At 40.5% G+C, this 21,435-nt stretch overlaps 1 protein-coding gene across 15 annotated transcripts in view; it reads right to left on the reverse strand.

The window, feature by feature from the left end:
- Il1r1 (interleukin 1 receptor type 1) overlaps positions 1-7,215 on the reverse strand; it is a 74,645-nt gene extending 67,430 nt beyond the window's left edge. For 5 of the 15 annotated variants that reach the window (XM_048810495.1, XM_048810492.1, XM_048810494.1 and 2 more), the window contains exon 1: positions 5,773-6,107. The gene's annotated coding sequence lies outside the window, so the exon portion shown is untranslated. Of the gene's footprint in view, positions 1-1,775; positions 1,891-5,772; positions 6,111-7,156 lie in introns of those variants that run through there. The other 10 variants (XM_048810488.1, XM_048810487.1, XM_015504965.2 and 7 more) reach the window with 7 other exon arrangements.
- Between the last annotated feature and the right edge of the window lie 14,220 nt (positions 7,216-21,435).

Genomic DNA, 21,435 nt, shown 5'->3' on the forward strand with positions numbered 1-21,435 from the left:
TTCACCTCTTTCTCCTTCAACACTACCAGAATTTAATAATAACTCCCCTGATATCATACAACATCGACAAGCACATATTTCTCAAACATCCCTGGTGAGAGTGTTCATTGGTATAAGCTGGTTAGAAATGGATGGGAAATCTTGACAGATGTCAAAATCACAAATGTACTGTATGAATATGTCACAACAAATCCTACTATTATGTATAATCATAATGCATCAATAAAAACATTTTTAAAAGTCACAAATAACACATAGCCTATGCACAACTACACTTTCAGAAGTTTAGCCAACAGATATATATTCTTGCGCTTTTGCAAAATGACACGGGCAGGCTGTTACTCATGGCAACACTGGCTATAATATCAAGACTGCAAGCAACTTGGATGCCCAGCAAGAGGTTAAAAATACAGTATGTCAGATACAGAAATGGAACAAAGTGCAGAGCAGTACCCACCACTAGTGAGAGAGAGGGAAAGAAATACAAGAAACTCTTAGTTGCTTCCAGTGAAGAAGAGGGAGAGAGGAGGCTGGGGAAAGGCAAGAGAGGGAGCCTTCACTGAGTAGCCTTTTCAAATGTGCTATCTATGCAAAAGGAACTAAATCATGCATCTACTCCAAAAACTTAAGAATTCCAAAATCTTATGGAAATTTTTAACCAAAAGATAAGTAAAATTCCATTTTTAATTGCATTCACATCCCCATTTTACAAATGAAACAACTAAGCAAAGAGAAGATAGGTAAGTTGCCCAGGAGAAAATGAAGCTGGCCTCCACTGCCAAGCCAGCGTCCACCATATTCACCCTACCCTCCTCTGAGACATTCTCTGCACTTTCTTGGTAAAGATTGGGGGCTCAGTGGATGGGAAGTATAAGGAAAGTGTTTCCACATATTTTAAACTTCATCATATCTGGGTTGACAAGGTAAATTGGATAGTCCTGCCAGGGAGGATTGGGTCTGACCATTTTGCACTGGCTTATGTAGATTCAAGGAAATTTAAGTGGAGCTGTCCCTAACCTCCAAGTGAAAGGGTGACTTGGCTGAGTCTCCAGGCTCAGAACTCCAAATGCAGCAGAATTGGACTCTTCGCATCTTTTGGATGGAAGAACCAAGAGCATCAGCAATCACTCAGTTGTCCAAGCCAGTGTGGCATCTGGACTTAAAAGCTAAATGAAGTTGGTGGGAATTGATGGATATTTTTTCACTAGCTGCCATCTTGGGCATCTGGGCATGGCTGGCCCTAGATCTGGAATATGGCTGAACTTCTCAGGATCTCAGCATGTTTGCCCCTAGATGATAATGAAACCAGTTGACTATCCTTTATCTGAAATGCTTGGGACCAAAACTGTTTCAGATTTTGAATTTTTTTTTTCAGATCTTGGAACATTTGCACATACACGAGTTATCTTAGAATAGGATCCAAGTCTAAATACAAAATTCATTTATGTTACATCTATACACATTATCTGATACAATATTCTTAATAATTTTGTGCATGAAACAAAGTTTCACAGTATGGGATTTTCTACTTGTGGCATTGTGTTTGTGATCAAAAAGTTCCAAATTTTGGATTTTTTGCTTAATGATGTTCATCTTGTACCAATCTTGCAAGGTTGTAAGAAAGATGTAAGATAATATATATCAAAAACCAAGAACAGTTAATGTCCATTAAGGAAGACTCAATAGTGGTAACTGTAGACCCAAGTAAGCAGCACAGATATCAGCAGTAGCACTGAAACCATGTGTCATTGTCTCCAAAGTTCAGCTGGACCTACCTTCACAGTCCCCTCAGCTCCACACTGAGACTCTGCACTCGGACTCCAGCTCTGTACTCACTACTCACTCATGTGACTTCAAGCAAATCACTTCTCGGTGCCTCCCTTTTCTAATCTGCAGCATAAGTCGTAATAATGAATACTTTGTATGTTAATATGAAGTACTTAGAGCCAGGTCTCACATATAATAATACCCCATTAAGTATTAGCTATTACTCTTATTCAGAACCAAGTTTGAACCATTCTTAAATGTCAGTTTGGCCCTGATTTTTATTCACCATAAGGTCAGAGTAAAAATCTTTGTCCCTCTTTCCTTAAAGACTTTCACATTCTCACCACCTCCAGGAGACTGGTCCTTGGCTCTCCCTTTTGCAGGAACTACCCTTGTCTTACCTTCAATCGATTCATAAAACTCTATTCAGAGATTTTAAGAATTTACCCATTAGAAACTGAAATCCACCTAAACTAAACTAAAACAATCCACTTGGCCTTAAAAAGCTCCATTTGGGTTGATTTTTAAAATCTTCTGTGATTCCTGTTTTGGAATGTTCCTCTTCTGCAGAATTGGGTAAACATATTTTGTATTTCCCTTATATTGACCCATTCACAAAGTGTTTACTGAACTCTCACAGCGAAGGGCCCCACACCCACCCCTGGGGAGGAAAAACACATGAAACCTGTCCCTGTCCTTCAGAGCTGTCAGAACAGGGACCAGGGTAATGCACAGGAATGACCACAACGCAGCGTGAAGAACGTGGCACATGGTCCTGGACTCAAGTGGAATAAGTAACTAGCAAATCAGAAACCATTTTTAATCTAAAGTATTCCATGTGCTACTGGAACATACCAAATACTGGCTGCTGAATCTAAAACCAAGAAGCATGTTGTCACTCAGGAGTGCACAAACACACAAACGCACACATTCATAAACACACACCCACACATGTATAAACACACCCCCACACAGACACATACATTTTCCAAGTTTAGAATTGGAAGACATCATCAAAGTTTTGGTGTGCTGCTCTTCAGAAACTATATATATTACAGAAAGTAAGACATAGATAAATTATAAGACTTGAGCATTTGCAATCTAAATTGAAAAGAACAAAATGCTCCAAAATCTGATATTTTTTGAGCACTGACATAATAAAAAATGTTTGAAATTTTGGAGTATCTTGGATTTTGGATTTTCAGATTAGGGATATTCAACCAGTAAAATATACATGAAAAAAAATCTGAAAAACTCTGAAATAAATCTGAAACATTTCAGATCCCAAGCATTTTGGATAGGGATACTCCGCATGTAGTAATAACAACAATAATGATAAAATCATTTTGCAATTGCATTTTTTTCCATTAATAGAAAAAGGTCCTCTATCCTGCTGCTCTATATTCTCAGGGCAGTTTGTGGCATGGATAGAACAGGCCTTGTCTCTACCTTTTTTTTTCCTTTTCTTTTCTTTCTTTCCTTCTTTTTTTTTAAGAGACAGGGAAGGTGTCACTATGCTGCCCAAGCTGATCTCAAACTCCCTGGCTCAGGATGTCCCCTTGCCTCAGCTCCCGAGTAGCTGGGACTATAGGCATGAGCCTCTGCATGGAACTTCTCTAAATGTTACAACTAAAAAAAGAGGAAAAAAAAATCATAAAAGTGAGGTTTACCCCAGGTGGTTCATCAGAAGCAAAAGCTTCTGCTTCACCACTCTGAGCACACTTTCTGAGAGACATCAAATGAGGCCACAGACCTCAGAAATTAGGTTGACACAAGTTACGATAAAAGGTGAAGGCTTCGGCGATGAGTAACCAAGAAGTAAGAAACCAAACCCAAGGGGACAAAAGAGGAAGCCAGGAGGTTTTACTAAGTGTTTCTTAAAGTAAACTAGGACAACAAAAATAGCTTTTGCCGGTGATTTCAGGTTAGAACAAGTTGTTTTTTAAAATGGTAAAACCCAATGCTGATAAACATACTAGAAAATGGAATTCAGACATTGCTGATGGGCATATCAATTAACAGCACATTCCCAGGATTGATCTAGAAGCAGAGTTCAAGAGCTTTAAAAATTCTTATGTCCTTTGACCCTGAAATTTTACCTCTGGAAATTTATCCCCAGGGAATATTCAGAAGAGATACAAAGGTGTAGCAGCAAAGATGTTAGTTTTCACACCGTTAATAATAGAAAAAGTAAATAATCAAATATCTGTCAAATAATTCAGTAAATTATCTATGCAATCTAATTTAAAAGCAGTGGTAGAAGGAAATCCATTGCCACAGATGCTCACAATATATTGCTGAGAGGTAAACGCATGTAACAAAACAGCGTGCACAGGACAAGTATATTTCTTCAAGATGTGAATACATTCAGAGAAAAAGATACCCACCAAAATGTTAGTACAGGCTCAGTATCTCTTATCCAATGCTTGGCCAGAAGTCTTTCATATTTCAGAGTTTTATAGATTTTGGAATTTTGGAATCGATTTTCCTAATTAAGCATTCCTGATCCCAAAATCTGAAATGCTCTAAAATCCAATTTGGACTATTTTGGACTTCAGATTTTCCGATTAGGGTTGATCAGTTTGTAGAATTTCTCTCATAGTGATATGTTGCTATTTTTCATCTTTTTAAATTATCTAAATGTATTATTTTTTAAATTTTATTATTTTGACCATGAGCATGTGATATTGGTGTAGATTTATGAAGGGCATATTTTAAAAGTGGGTCTCCACCATTCCTTGACCTGGCTGTCAAGTTTTTCTCCTGAGTAAACTAGGCTTGTGCAAATAGGGCTCATGGGTTCAAAGATTAGCTGCATGTTGTACTGGGAAGGTCAAGTTCATCTCAGAAAGCATTCCTGCGTCATTCTGGACAATCACATCTTCTTTCTTCCAACAGATCAACCCATTTATGATGAACAGAAATCCCAGGCACTGGACACACCCACCACTGTTCTCCAGTTGTTCTTAGTGAATGTTTGACTCTCCACACCTGCTGACCACCGGCTGCTCCTTTTAGAGCATCCTTTTCCACCATCCTTCAATTCACACTCTCACAAACACAGTGCAAAAGTAACATTTTGCCTAAGAGCAGCAGAGAGATATAAACTGAATTGAAGTGAGTGGCATGGATAGAACCTCATTTCGTCCTCTTATTTCCTTCCCTTAATCTGTCCTGTTCTGTCTCATTTTCTGACTCTTTCCCACAACAACACACCGTTGTTGGGAATCATAGAGGTGAAGATGCCCAATAAGAAAGGCAGTTTCTAATCCCCTCTCAGAGGGCACAGTCTTCTCTACAGGTCTATGTGTAACCTTTGCAAAGCTCCCTATCGTAAGTCATCCTGTGCTTTTCATGTTACATTTTAAGCCCTTATCAAAGGAATCATGTACAAGTCTTGCCAGCACAATGCATTGTGACATCATCATCATCATCATCATCATCATCATCATCATTATATACTGAAAACTGAATGCAGGAGCACTTTCATTACTGAGCTACACCCCTGATCCTTTTTATTTTTTGATTTTGAGACAGAGTCTCGCTAAATTGCGGAGGCTGGCCTTGAACATGTGATATTTCTGCCTCAGCCTCCTGAGTCACTGGGATCATAGTGCATTATAACCGTGAAGTCTTGTTAAGCCTCCTGCAAAATTTTGAGTGAGATTATGCCCCTTTAAAACTGTAGATGCTTAACAGAAAGTGATATATCTTAATCCTAACATCCACACCAGCATTATAAGAGGATCTTATTTATAATGCCCATCATTTATAACCCTCTATACTTCCTAAAGTCACATAACTTTATGGCTTATCAGTAGTATACAGTCATTAGTAAATTTGCCATTAAATAAAGCATAGGTGATCATAAGTGATCTTTTAATATGGCTCATACACACACCTGAAGGTTTAATGTGCCTACAGAGCCACACCTAACTCCAAGAAACTGCCCCCCACCACCACCACCAGAAAAAAAAAAACCTAACGGGCAATTAATCATCTTACCGTTTCTGTTCATCGTTGGGGCATTTGGAAATGGCTGGCCTCGTAGGAAGCGGCCGCTCTCAGGATAATTCAGCAAGTTTTCTTCCCCCCAATGAAGCCTGCTGGTTGACGCTGGTTATTAAAAACAAAAGCACATTCTGAAGTCAGCCCTGGATAGTTTTCCTAATGCTTTTCTCCCCCTTTCCCAAAGAGCCCTGGGTTAGGGTCTGTGTCACATGAGAATGACACCTCATATCTTGTCAGACAACTCAGAGAAAGTGGGCTCCTGGTGACGCCTATGTCAGGGACTCTGAAGGCTTTAATCCTTCGGCAGTGACACATCTGGGGAGCTATGAACAGGAAATCCAGACCTGGGCGGCCAGCCAGAATCATTCAGCAAACGTGCCAAGCCCTTGCGAAACACCAATACCCTCACTGCACATTAACCTCCAATGTTTCACAAGGCTGTTGTCTCTCTCCTCATGACCTTGCATTAAACCTGCACCAGGCTGGTGACAGTGGCCTCACCATCAGGGTCCTGACCACTCGGGGCCAGGCCTGGAGTCTTGTCTCCTTCACTCTCAGTCTCGGTGAGCAATTGCTCCGAGGGACCCCCCCACCCCCCGCATTCGGTTCTGGTCACGTTCCAGACATCCAACCTCTCTGCTTAATGGTGCCCACCACCTCTGTCGCCTGCCCCGAGAACACTGGAAGTCTCTCTTCTCTGCATCCTGGACGCGAGACAGCCCTCCTACTCTCCTCGGCTCAGGACTGATGCTCCAGAGCAGCAAGTAGAGCAGGGGGAGCATAGGGAGACAGGAGCCATAGCCGGACTGATCTGCACTTGGGAAGCTGAGCTGGCAGGGTCCATTCTCATGTCCTAAAGCCCCTCATGTGTCCGGCATTGCTATGAGTGTTCTCAGTGTAACGCAGAGTCCAGTCTATCTTGGTGCTAGCCAAAAACCTCAGCACAGGGAGGAAGTCAGTCAAACCTCCTATTCCAGCACTCAAAGCCCCCATTTGCTGGTCTCAAATGCATGTCCACTACTGCTTCCATTGCCCTTTCCCAGAAACCTTTGCACTGACTCTAGAAACATCATTTACACCTTCAGTCCTACTGTTACCTCTGCAGCTCCTATTCTGCCATTTCCTTCCTTACCCTGTGGAATGTGAACCTACCCAGTGCACCTCCCACCACCTCTTTGCCCCTCTTCCCATTTTCTGGTCTTGGCCCCTGTTCTCTCAAACACACCTCCACCGCTCCCTGGGGTGATTTCTCCTGCTTTGAACCCATGCCTTCTCTCGGTGCTATTAACAGGGATAGCAAGTGATCCATGCCAAGACCTCTTCTAGGAAATTTAAATTATTTGATCCCATTCTACAGATGAGGAAATTAGTCAAGTACCCTTCTCTAGATCCCTTAGCCAGGCAGGGATGGAGCCCAGGTGGAGTTCAGTCCAGTGCTGCTCTTCAAGTCTTACCTGAGATTCAGCACAATTTATTTGGGAACAGGGCTTATCTACTCAGGAACTGTGCAATTTCCTAGCAGTCAGTCTCACACTTCTTGGTACCCTTCCCAGAGGACAACCCATTCTAGGCAATGACGAAGCAGCTGTGATTAATTGGTAGATTAATTACCTCTTATTGAGAACACAAATGTTCCAATTTAGCCATGGACAGGGATGGTAACAACATTAATAAGTACAATGGTCCTGAAGTTCAAGGCAATATCCCCAGAGAGGTTTTGCTGACAGTTCTAACCTATCCCTAATGTGGATGTTCAAGTCTAAGCCATCTGGTGAATCAACAGACGGCTGAAGACATAAACACATTGAGACACCTGACATGTCTCTCAGAGGTCAGGTGGAAATTTCCACCTGCCTCCAAGGTGGAATCTTGGGAGGGACAGGCTCCACTCCAACCCCAAGGGCAGCCCCTCTGGTCTGAGCCAACTTGGGTAAACCTCCCTTCTGTCCAAAAACAACTAGAGACAAGCTTGCCCAGGGCAAAGCTCATCAGCACACGGAGTGCTCCTGACCGAGTCCGTGGGTTCAGAGCTCCTGTTGGACAGTAGTGGGGAGCTAACCTCTAAAGAGGACAGCTGTTGACACCCTTCTTAAGCAAAAAGGGAAATAGCTTGAGGAATAAGTCCATGCACAGGGAAGGGCTTCTAGACAAGTACAGAGAAAGTGCTAGAAACGAATCCAACACATATTATCTCTGGACTGCTCAGGGATGGATGCCAATAGATCCTCTTTGGTTTGGGATTTGTTTGTTTTGTTTTTTAAGTCAGGTCATTTGGGTCAGGTTTTCAATTATCTGCCACCAAAGTGTCCTGGCACCCTCAGCAGAGATTAAGAGCAGCCGAGGAAGCTGAGGGAGGGACATTGTGCAGGAAAGAGTCCGACCTACTTCTTTGCACAGCGCGCCATACTCTTGCCTCTGGCTCCCCAGTACCTCCTCTTCCTCACCCTGCTCCTCCCAGTCCTCCTAGGCCGCCTTCTTCCTATCCAACTCCCTCCCTCTTTTGATTCCCCTCCCCTCTCTTTTCCTCTCCCTGCTCCTCCTCCTCTGCCTTCCTCTCCCTCCTTCTTCCCCCTCCAATCCCTCCTCCTGTTCCTCTTCCTACCTTTTTCTCCTTTTTTGATGTTTCCTCCTATTAAGAAAGAAAAACAGCAGAGAGGCTCAGAGAAGATGAGAAGAGGCCAGCAAGGAGAAGCTGTCACAGTGGTGGTTTGCAGCTTTGTGACAATGCCTCCCAGTGAGTCCGCGGTCACCAGTCACCGGAATACTCTCAGCAGTAAGCAGTGTATCTTCCCAGACCGCTGACCCACAGCAGATGGTGCTAAAGGCTGAATTCATTCCAGAGATGCCTCTGGCTTCCCAAGGGTTGCAAGGCCCCCGAAGAGTCACAGAGATCTGGAAGCCCAGCCCTTGGTTCCAACAAGCTTGCGGTCTAGTCAACAGTGGCCTAGACACAGCCCACCACAGGCATTGGCCTCTTCAAGTAGAACTTTGTCACCCCAATTTTTCTTAAGCCATTATCTTTACTGAACAGTGAAAGGGAAAGATTTCATGTCAAGGATTTTTGTGGTCCTCTTTTCTGCTCCATATGCTTTTTTCTCTTTCTCCTTCCCACTTCTCAACAAAGAGAAAAAAATGTCAGGAATCGGCGCACATTTGTTAATAGGTGTGACACACACATATGCACTCGTGCATACACACTCACTCCTGCCTGAGTTTTCTCAGCACTCTCTTCCCTTACAGAGTTCAGGGGAAACAAAGAGTCATCGTTGGCAACAAAAATTCAATACTAGAAGTTAATGGAAAATCTCCAAACCTCCAGGGTCCCTCATGAGTGCTACAGGATAGAATTCACTGAGCCACGCCCAGAGCTTTTAATATTAAACTATCAAGAGACAACATCATAACACAATTTTATTGGTAAACGTGATCTTTAAAGAACTCCAGAATGTGTGTACTCATACATGAAAGGTCAGCAGTAACTCATCTATTTTCCTGGGAAAGTTTTCACATTCAGAATTGATTTGCATTTAAGAAGATGTTTAATGTAATTAAAACGCACGTGTTTCCTACATATCACAATGGGGGAGAAAGGAGACTGAAGACGCATGGACAGTCCAGCTGCGCATGTGTGTGTGAGTGTGTGTGGACGTGTGTGCACGTGTATGTGTGGGAGTGCCAGCGTGCATGCCCTGAATCTAGTCTTGGCTCTCCCTTTAAAATGCTATGGGTCATCAAGAAAGGGCTGTAAGCCTGTTTTATGAGGTCCGGCAATTCTGTAATTAAATTAGGCGGTCTCTAAAAGGCCTTCCAGCGACACATTCTATTAGTTTAACCCTTGTCCCTGTACACAGAACAGTCATCACACCGTGCCCAATGGCCGCCTTGTGACCTTGGCGGTCAGCCTGGAGAACCAGGCTTGATGGCTGCTGATTTCACTCCTGTTCCAGGCAATGACACATGAGCCATTCAGACCATCCTGTGACTCCCAGTTCACCAAACCACACCATGTCCCCCAGCTTCTGACCAGCCCTCTGAGGAGGATGCACCCTCATCCTCCATTCTTTCAGACAGACAGAGTCCACGTCCATTTCTGGGTCTGAGGGGGTTTTGGTCACAGAGAGTCTAGTCTTTCGGTGCTTCCTGGAGCCACAATTGCCAAGGAAAAGCACGAATTCACTAAACCAGCCAAGTCTAGTGAAGCTCATTCAATCTTTTGTCCGATGGGGAGATTGGGCAGAACGCTGTAAAGCTTGGTGAATCAGGACTTCCTGAAAGCAACTGAAAATTCCTGTCTTGTGAGAAAAATGGACCATGTGCTTAGCTGAGTTAGATACACATGCAGCCTCCCATATTCTGTGATAAATGGTCAGTTGGAAGAGCGGGTTCTAGTCAACAGGCTTGGTGCTTGATGGCATCCTGCTTCCTCTATATGCAGCTGACCTCTCCTCTCAGGAAAGAGGCAGCCAGGTGGGTGTGGACATGGTCATGGTTATCCTTTGGCTATAGAATCCACAGCAGAGGGATGCAAGAGAGGAGAGATAGCAGGAAGGAAGAAATACATTTTTAAAAAAATTTCAAGGTTCTATGATTCTGATGTGATTTGTCCCCCAAGGGACATGAATATCTCAAGACCAAGCCAGAGATGGGGGAGGAAGCTGGAAGTACAGATCAGGTTCCTACAGCATAAGGGCGGAGCTACGAAGTTCACCACATCCTGGACTGTGAATTCCTTGAGTAACAGAATCAGAATCCCAAAAGTTCCACGGTTCCATTAGAATGGAACCATGAGCCAAATGTAACAAATGGAATTTAACATAAATCTAAAATCCCATTCTTACTTTCTAAACCTAATTTCATAAATACAGGCTAGGGCATCCATAAAAGCAAAAATACAGATAGAAAAACAAACAAACAAAAAAACAAATGCTGGGATCTTGATTAACTAAACCACTATGGATGACATGTGCTTAGCTGCCTTTCTGAAAATGTGACTTCTAATACAACAGAGAGTGGTCACTGTAGGGTTCAGGGTGGTACTTTCCAAGAATTTTCCCATCATGGCACTCAGAAAAAGCCATAGCAAGGGCTTCTTGTTGCCAGAGTAGAGCAGCAGGCTCTCCCCCTGCCCCCAGCCAGTGGACCGAGAGAATTGCTATCTGTACACCTGGGAGCTATCCAGCCATGCCTGGGGTCAAGTTGCCCTACCTCAGAGATGCAACTGGAAAAATTGGGTAGAAAGTTCAAGAGATGAGCATAAGCAAGACCCTTTTAACAACAGAGTTTGATAATGAAATGGGCCAAACCTAAAGATGGTATTTTCCCCATCTTTGAAGCATTCCAACAATGGCCACTTGGATGGGCATGACAATCTAATGGAATTGCTTCCTCTAGCCTCTCTGATTTGGGGGGATTCGTTTTGGGGCTCTATGGTTTTGGTTTACTCTCATAATAAAACCATGTGTTAGCCAGGCAAAGAATTTTCTCATCGTTCACATTTTGATATAAGAAACTGAAGTTAGTAAGGTCAAATCCAAGGCCAAACTTTAGATCTACAGACTTCGATTTCTTTTCCTCTCAATCTTTCATGGTATATTTCTGTAAACTTTGGATGCTGTGTTAGTCAACTTTTTGTCACTGTGACCAATATACCTGACAAAAATAAATTAGACAAGGTAAGGTTTATTTTGAGCTGACAATTTCAGAGGTTTAATCCACAGGGATGGAGTCTTTGCTCTGGGCCCATGTTGAGGCAGAACATCATGTCAGAAGAGCATGGTGGACGGGGAACGCTGCTCTGTTCACCGTGTCCAGGAAGCAGAGAAAGACAAAAGGGGAAGGGACCTTGGGGAAAAGGAAATCTTCCAGGACATGTCCTCAGTGACCCAGCCATGCCTCAGCAGCCCACAGTTACCATCCCGTCCTGTCAAACTAGGATGACTGATTAGGTTACATCTCTTGTAGTCCAATCATCCCTCCTCTGAACATTCCTGCATGAACACAGGAGCTTTGGAGGGACACCTCATAGCCAAAAACACAACAGATGCCATTTTTCAGTTCTGTCAGTGAATAAGGAAGTTATTCTTTTTAATAAGGGAAGAAGATATATGACTTGTATTCTTATGTTTCAAGCTCAAACATGAGTCACAGTCCAATAAAAGTGTCTAATTTATCATTAGATGAAATTGCATTGTCTACAGCTGCTTTCTGACCTAGTTGACTGGAACCAATAAATTTATAGGAAGATTCAACAGTTCTGATTAATACAAATTTTAAAAATATCTTTGTTTAAAAAATAAATGACACAGAAGATATGGGGGAAAAGGCAATAAAGAGAAGATTTTAAAAACACTCAAGATCTTGCCACCTAATCCCCACTGGTATTAGCATTCTGGAATATTTCCACCTCTTCTTTAAACATAAGTCATTGTAATCTTTTTTGGCTTCACATGTCACAAGTAGTTCTTTCACAATCATCATTTTTAGTGCATGCATTATGCAATTAAATGGGGATCCGATAAACTGCAACTTACTTGAAAACCCCTGATTGCTGACTGTCACTAGAGCCTCAACAGCAAGAACCATGGTCACTCTCAAGTTCCCTGGATATTGCTGCAGCTGCTGTGAGTTCCTATTCCAGCAAATTACCCTTCTTTGAAGTCTTAACTCTCTTTATGACTTTCATTTTACATTTAAAAAGGAAAACAAGAGTCAGACACAGTGGTGCATGCCTATAATCTCAGCTACAGAGATTGGCTGAGGCAGGAGGATTGCAAACTGGATTGCCAGCCTGGGCAATTTAGGGAGACCTCTCTCAAAACAAACAAACAAACAACAACAACAACAAATATATATATATAAAAGACTGGAGATGTGGTTCAGGGATAGAGGATCTTGGATACAATCCCCAGTACAAAAAAAGGCAGCGGGGTGAGTTTTCTATCCACATATTAAATTTCAAAAGTCTGGAAGGAGAAACGCCTCTACAGTTCTCACAGTGGTTGAATGGGGAGGAATGCAGGGTTGCTTTCTTTTTTCTTTTCTGCATGCTGTGGATATTTTGCTCAAAGTATGCATTACTTCTAATGAAATTCTTTTATAAAACCTATGAAATTCAAGTCTCTGTCATTACAAGTTGAACAGTGAGGAGCTCCTGTCCCTTCTGTAGTTGATATGCCCGAAGCTACATATACCATAGCACCCAATCCAAAGAAAGCAATAGAAATATTGTAGCCTTACTTTCTTAATTTTAAGAGGCATTACCATCAGTTGTCTGGGAGGTGGAGAGTGCAAAGTAAGGGATTTTGCACGTTTAGTGCTCTCATAAATGAAGATTTTTGTGAGCAAAAAGAATCCTCTTATGTGCGTATATGAATAACAATAAATCCTGCCTTTATGTCCAACTATAATGCACCATTAAATTATGAAAAAAAAATGTTCATTTGCAGCTTACTGCAAACACGGCTTCAGTATAGAGAGATCACGAAAATAAAAAGTTCTTTTAGAATCTGCTTTTAAACAAAAATCCTTAGTGATTAGCAAAGGGCTTTGTGAGTCTGTGTGTTTATTCTGCTACTTACTCAATTTCAAACCCTGTTCTTCTCTGGTAACAAATAGTTCTTAAAATATCATGGTGTCATTTTCTCCATCCTGTTTTCTAAGGGGATGTTGTTTCCTTCAGTAAATCTGACTTTCAAATGATTTTTCTGGATTCTCTTCAAACTGCCTCTCTAAGAAATTCCAAGACTCCTTTTGTCTAAAGGATAGTCTACCCTATGCATCACCAAGAAAGAAAGAACTTTTACCTGGAGTGAGAAATTGGATCAGTAGTGGCGCACACCTGTCATCCCAGTGGCTCTGGAGGCTAAGGCAGGAGGATCATGAATTCAAAGCCAGCCTTAGCAACTTAGTGAAACCCTGTCTCTAAATAAAATACACACAAAAAAAAAAGGGCTATGGATGTGGCTCAGTAGTCAAGTGCCCCTGGTACCAAGAAAAAAAGAAAGAAATCAGGTCAGTAGACCTCCACAGGTCTCCTTTTCCCACGACTCACCACACTGTTCTATAAAGCAAGACAAGAAGTAAGATGATACACACAAGTTTCTGAGCTAAAAAATAGCTGCAGGTCAGATGTTATGGTTCACTGACTTCTCTGGTCTCTGCTTAGCCCTCGAAATTCAGTCTACCACTTAGCAGCGGGGTGGCCTCAGCAATTTCTTACCCTCTCTGGGTCTTAGGTTTCCATCTACAAAATGGCAAAACAGATTTGTGTTTACTTCACTGGGTTATGGAAATTTTTAAATGAGATAATACATGCAGAGCACTTAGAACGGCATCTGACATGTATGATGAACATCTGTTGTTATCCATAACTTCCTCTGTTCTTTTTAAAAGCAAAGCACTAGACAAATAAATAAATAAAAGCATTCTGCGACCACATTAAACCAAATGTTTCTGTGGGAGGGAGTGTTTGGCTCAGTGTACACTCTCCTGCTCCCCTGGTTTCCTTTGCCCTCTCTGGATTTCTTCTCTTGTTTTCTGAACGTGCCTTCTCCTCCTGCTTCCAGTCACGCAGACTCCTTGAGACTCCACACAGCTGCCCCCATCCTGCTCTGCTCTTAGTCATTGACCTGCCTCTTGATTCAACCACCAGCTGCTGGGAGGGTGAGAATTTAGACTGCACTTCCAGCCCTGTCAGAGCTGAGGACAATTGTGCCCTAGCTGCTCCGCCTGGCACTCATGGATTGCAAATTTGGGTTAGATGCCCTAAAATATAGCCCTAAAAACCTAGCAGTGGAAGCCCACAGGATGTCAGCACAGGGTCCTGTCCCAGGGACTGTGAGAGGTGTGTACGGTGATGACAGAGGTGGGGGATCCCCACAAAACCAGCCAAGCTAAGCTGCCCTCCCTTCCCCACCAACTGGCTCCATACCCGACCTCCCTTGTAACTCTGCTCACCAGGCACAACTGGCGCCCCCTTAGCCCCTTGTCTTCCTCCTGGTCTACACACTCACTGTGACTCCTTTTATTTATTTCTTTATAGTTGATTTCTTTATATAGAGTATTTACCCAATAAGCTTGGTCTTATCTTCAAATCTTTCTTCTAGAATAGTGAGAAGAAAAAGACACTTTGTTTACACGCTTAGTATGTTATAGGATAGACTATTTAAATAATTTAGTAATGCATAAGCAAATATTCGGTGTGTTTAGTGGTTTATATGAAAACCCAGTGACCTGGGATTTCCATCAAATAAACTAGGGAGCTCTCCTGCCAATAGACCTAGGACAAAGCTTGAAGCCACACAGGATGAAAAAGTAGGTTAAGCCGGGTGCAATGGCACACACCTGTAATCCCAGCAGCTCGGGAGTCTGAGGCAGGAGGATCCCAAATTCTTTGTTAGCCTCAGCAATGTAGCAAGGTCTTAAGCAACTTAGCAAGGCCCTGTCTCAAAAATAAAAAGGGTTGGGGATGTTGCTCAGTGGTTAAGCACCCCTGAGTTCAATTCCTGGAACAAAAAAAAAAAAAAGATTAAAATCAAATCACAGGGAGAACTTGGAAAGGATTAAAACCTTCAAGAAAGTTTGGACTTAAAAAAAAAAAAAAGCAGAGAAAAATAATCATTGGTATCAGGTACAGGTCCTATTTTGTCCTTATGTGCTGTTGATAAAGAAATCCACCTCGGGACTGCAAATTGGTGCAGCCAATTTGGAAAGCAGTATGGAGATTTCTTGGAAAGCTGGGAATGGAACCACCATTTGACCCAGCTATTCCTCTTCTTGGTCTATTCCCTAAAGACCTAAAAAGAGCATGCTACAGGGACACTGCTACATCGATGTTCATAGCAGCACAATTCACAATAGCAAGACTGTGGAACCAACCTAGATGCCCTTCAATAGACGAATGGATAAAAAAAATGTGGCATTTATACACAATGGAGTATTACTCTGCATTAAAAAATGACAAAATCATAGAATTTACAGGGAAATGGATGGCATTAGAGCAGATTATGCTAAGTGAAGCTAGCCAATCCCTAAAAAACAAATGCCAAATGTCTTCTTTGATATAAGGAGAGTAACTAAGAACAGAGTAGGGACGAAGAGCATGAGAAGAAGATTAACATTAAACAGGGATGAGAGGTGGGAGGGAAAGGGAGAGAGAAGGGAAATTGCATGGAAATGGAAGGAGACCCTCAGGGTTATACAAAAGTACATACAAGAGGAAGTGAGGGGAAAGGGGAAAATAATACAAGGGGGAGAAATGAATGACAGTAGAGGGGGTAGAGAGAGAAGAGGGGAGGGGAGTGGAGGGGGGATAGTAGAGGATAGGAAAGACAGAAGAATACAACAGACACTAGTATGGCAATATGTAAATCAATGGATGTGTAACTGATGTGATGCTGCAATCTGTATATGGGGTAAAAATGGGAGCTCATAACCCACTTGAATCAAAGTGTGAAATATGATATATCAAGAACTATGTAATGTTTTGAACAGCCAACAATAAAAAATTAAAAAAATAATAATAAACACACTTATACATCTCAAAAAAAAAGAAAGAAAGAAATCCACCTCAACAGGGATCCAGAACCTGATTTTACATGTTTGCACAATCCGAAAAGCCAGAAACCCAGCAAAAGTAACCCTACGGCGTTGGTAGAGGAGGGCAGTGAACTCTCAGACTGCCTCTCAAATGATTTTTGTTAATGTTTCCAATAAACATGACTTTATAGTTAAAACCCAAGGAGGTAGGGGGAGGACAAAAACAAAGAAAAGCAGGCTGACTTAAAGTTGTTTTTTTTTAATTCTAATTTGTTACATATGACAGCAGAATGCATTACAATATTTCATATCTCTGGTTGTATGCAAAATAGAGTCACACCATTTGGGTCTTCATACATGTATTTAGAGTAACGATGTCCATCTCATTGAACTGTCTTTCCTACCCCCGTGCCACCTCCCTTCCCTTCCCTCTCCTTTGCTCTATCTAGAGTTTGTCTAATCTTCCCATGCCCTCCCACAACCCCACTATGAATCAGCCTCCTCATAACAGAGAAAACATTCAGCATTTGATTTTTGGGACTGACTAACTTCACTTAGTCTTATATTCTCCAACTCCATCCATTTACCTGCAAATGCCATGATTTTATTCTCTTTTAATGCTGACTAGTATTCCATTGTGTATATATACCACATTTTATTTATCCATTCATCAACTGATGGGCATCTAGATTGGTTGCACAGTTTAGCTATTGTGAATTGTGCTGCTATAAACATTGATATGGCTGTGTCCCTATAGTATGCTGTTTTTAAGTCCTTTGGTATAGACTGAGGAGAGGGACAGCTGGGTCAAATGATGGTTCCCTTCCAAGTTTTCCAAGGAATCACCATACTGCCTTCCATATTGGCTGCACCAATTTGCGGTCCCACCAGCAATATATGAGTGTGCCTTTTCCCCCACATCCTCATCAACACTTATTGTTGTTTGTCTTCATAATAGCTGCCATTCTGACTGGAGTGATATGAAATCTTAGAGCGGTTTTGATTTGCATTTCTCTAATTTCTAATGATATTTAGCATCTTTTCATATATTTGTTGATTGATTGTATATCATCTTCTGAGAAGTGTCTGTTCAGGTCCTTGGCCCATTTATTGATTGGATTATTTGGGTTTTCATGGTGTTAAGATTTTTTAGTTCTTTATATATCCTAGAGATTAGTGCTCTATCTGATGTGCATATGGTAAAAATTTACTCCCAAAATGTAGGCTCTCTATTCACCTCACTGATTGTTTCTTTTGCTGAGAAGAAGCTTTTTTAGTTTGAATCCATCCCCTTTATTGATTCTTGATTTTAACTCTTGTGCAATAGAGTCTTATTATGGAAGTCAGGTCCTAATCCAGCATGATGGAAATCTGGGCCTACTTTTTCTTCTAATAGGCGCAGTGTCTCTGGTATAATTCCTAAGTCCTTGATCCACTTTGAGTTGAGTTTTGTGCATGGTGAGAGATAGGGGTTTAATTTCATTTTGTTGCATATGGATTTCCAGTTTTCCCAGCACCATTTGTTGAAGAGGTCATCTTTTCTCCAATGTATGTTTTTGGTGCCTTTGTCTAATATAAGATAACTGTAGTTATGTGGTTTGTCTCTGTGTCCTCTATTCTGTGCCATTAGTCTTCAAGTCTACGTAGGTACCAATTCCATGCAGTTTTTGTTACTATTCCTCTGTAGTATAGTTTAAGGTCTGGTGTAGTGATGCCACCTGCTTCACTCTTCTTGCTAAGGATTGCTTTAGCTATTCTGGATCTTTTATTTTTCCAGATGAATTTCACTTCTTTTTCTATTTCTATGAGGAATGTCATTGGGATTTTGATTGAAATTGCATTAAATCTGTATAGTGCTTTTGGTAGTATGGTTCTTTTGACAATATTAATTCTGCCTATCCAAGAACAAGGTAGATCTTTCCACCTTCAGAGGTCTTCTTTAATTTCTTTCTTCATCATTCCGAAGTTTTCGTTGTAAAGGTCTTTCACCTCTTTCGTTGATTCCCAAGTTTTTTTGTTTGTTTGTTTTCTTGTTTTTGAGGTTATTGTAAATGGGGTAGTTTTCCTTGTTTGCCTTTCTGTGGATTTGTCACTGATATACAGAAATGCCTTTGATTTATGGGTGTTGATTTTGTATCCTGCTACTTTGCTGAATTCGTTTACTAGTTCTAGAAGTTTTCTGGTGGAATTTTTTGGGTCTTCTAGATATAGAATCATGTCATCAGCAAATAGTGCTAATTTGAGTTCTTCTTTTCCTATCTGTATTTCTTTAATTTCTTTTGTCTAACTGCTCTGGCTAGTGTTTCAAGAACTATGTTAAATAGAAGTGTGAAAGAGGGCATCCCTGTCTTATTCCAGATTTTTGAGGGAACGCTTTCAATTTTTCTCCATTTAGAATGATGTTGGGCTGAGGTTAACTTTTACAATGTTTATATATGTTCCTGTTATCCCTACTTTTTCCAGTGTTTTTAACATGAAGGGGTGCTGTATTTTACTAAACGCTTTTTCTGCATCTATTGAGATGATCATATGATTCTTATTTTTAAGTCTATTGATTTGATGAATTACATTTATTGATTTTCATTTGTTGAACCAATCTTGCATCCCTAGAATGAATCCCACTTGATTATGGTTCACTATCTTTTTACTATGTTTTTGTCTTGGATTTGCCAGAATTTTATTGAGAATTTTTGTGTCTATGTTTATTAGTCTGATGTTTTCTTTCTTTGATGTATCTTTGCCTGGTTTTGGAATCAGGATGATACTGGCCTTATAGAATGAGTTTGGAAGTGCTCCCTCTTTTTCTATTTTACAAAATAATTTTAAGATTATTTATATTAGTTCTTCTTTAAAGATCTTGTAGAATTTGGCTGAGAATCCATTGAGTACTGGGCTTTTCTTGGTTGGTAGGCTTCTGATGGCATCTTCTACATCATCGCTTGATGTTGGTCTGCTTAAATTGTGTATATCATTCTTGATTCAATTTGGGCAAACGATATGACTCTAGAAATTTGCCAATGCCTTTGATATTTTCTATTTTATTGAAAGAGTACAAGTTTTCAAAATAATTTCTAATTACCTTTTGTATTTCTGTAGTGTCTATTGTGATATTTCCTTTTTCATCATGTATGTTAGTAATTTGAGTTCTATCTCCTTCTCTTCATTAGCATGGTTAAGGGTTTGTCGATTTCATTTATTTTTTTCAAAGAACCAACTTTCTGTCATGTCTATTTTTTCAATTGTTTCTTTTGTTTCAATTTCATTGATTTCAGCTCTGATTTTAATTATTTCCTGTCTTTTATTAATTTTAGTGTTGATTTGTTCTTCTTTTTCTAGGGCTTTAAGATGTAGTGTTAGGTCATTTATTTGACTTTTTCTTCTTTTAAGGAATGAGCTCCATGCAATGTACTTTCCTCTTAGTACTGACTTCATAGTGTCCCAGAAATTTTGATATGATGTATCTGTGTTCTCATTTACCTCTAAGAATTTTTTAATCTCTTCCTTGATGTCTTTTGCAACCCATTATTCATTCAGTAGCATATTATTTAGTGTCCGGGTGTTAGAGTAGCTTTTATTTTTTATTTTAGCATTGATTTCTCATTTAATTCCATTATGATCTGATAGAATACAGAGTAGTATCTCTACTTTTTTGTATTTATTAAGAGTTGCTTTGTGGCATAATATATGGTCTATTTTAGAGAAGAATCATGTGCTGCCGAGAAAAAAGTATATTCACTCGTTGAAGGATGAAATATTCTTTATATGTCAGTTAACTCAAAGTTATTGATTATATTATTGAGTTCTATAGTTCAGCTTTTGTTTGGAAGAGCCAGCCAGTGGTGAGTGAGGCTTGTTAAAGTCACCCAGAATTATTGTGTGGTGGTCTATTTGACTCTTGAACTTGAGAAGAATTTCTTTGATGAACGTAGATGCTCCATTGTTTAGGGCATATATATTTATGATTGTTATGTCTTGTTGGTGTATGGTTCCCTTGAGCAGTATGAAATGTCCTTCTTTGTCCCTTTTGATTAACTTTGGCTTGAAGTCTACTTTATTTGATATAAGGATGGAAACCCCTGGTTGCGTCCACAGTCCATATGAGTGGTATGATTTTTCCCAACCTTTCACTTTCAGTCTGTGGATGTCTTTTCCTATGAGATGAGTCTCTTGGAGGCAGCATATTATTAGCTCTTTTTTTTATCCAATTTGCTAGTCTATGTCTTTCTATTGGTGAGTTTAGGTCATTAACATTCAGCATTATTTTTGAAACATGATTTGTATTCACAGTCATTTTTGTTATTTAACTTGTCTTGCTTTCTCCTTTGATTAGTTTTTCTTTTAGTGTAATACCTCCCTTTGCTGATTTTCATCATGGTTTTTCATCTCCTCTTCATGGAATATTTTACCAAGGATGTTCTGTAGTGCAGGCTTTTTAGTTGTAAATTCTTTTAACCTTTGTTTATCGTGGAAGGTTTTTATTTCATCATCAAATCTAAAGCTTAACTTTGCTGGATATAAAATTCTTGGTTGGCATCCATTTTCTTTCAGAGCTTGGTATTTGTCATCCCAGAATCCCCTGGCTTTGAGGGTCTGGGTTGAAAAATCTGCTGAGATACAAATTGGTCTCCCCCTATGTGTGATCAATTTCTTGTGGCCTTTAAGATTCTATCCCAAAACAACAACAAAAAATAAATAAAAATTAAAAGGTGAAAAGTGAAGAAATTAAGGACTCTAAAGACTCTAATTCCACTATGTTGGACAAAATACTCAGTGAGCATATATGTGTTTGCTGTCTGTGTCCAGCTGGTTTTCTTTTTTTTTTTAATTTTTTTTTTAATTTTTATTGTTGGTTGTTCAAAACATTACATAGTTCTTGATATATCATATTTCACACTTTGATTCAAGTGGGTTATGAACTCCCATTTTTACCCCATATACAGATTGCAGAATCACATCAGTTACACATCCATTGATTTACATATTGCCATACTAGTGTCTGTTGTGTTCTGCTGCCTTTCCTATCCTCTACTATCCCCCCTCCACTCCCCTCCCCTCCCCTCCCCTCTTCTCTCTCTACCCCCTCTACTGTCATTCATTTCTCCCCCTTGTATTATTTTTCCC

Source organism: Marmota marmota, unplaced genomic scaffold, assembly GCF_001458135.2.
Source record: "Marmota marmota marmota unplaced genomic scaffold, marMar, whole genome shotgun sequence".
Classification (NCBI taxonomy): domain Eukaryota; kingdom Metazoa; phylum Chordata; class Mammalia; order Rodentia; family Sciuridae; genus Marmota; species Marmota marmota.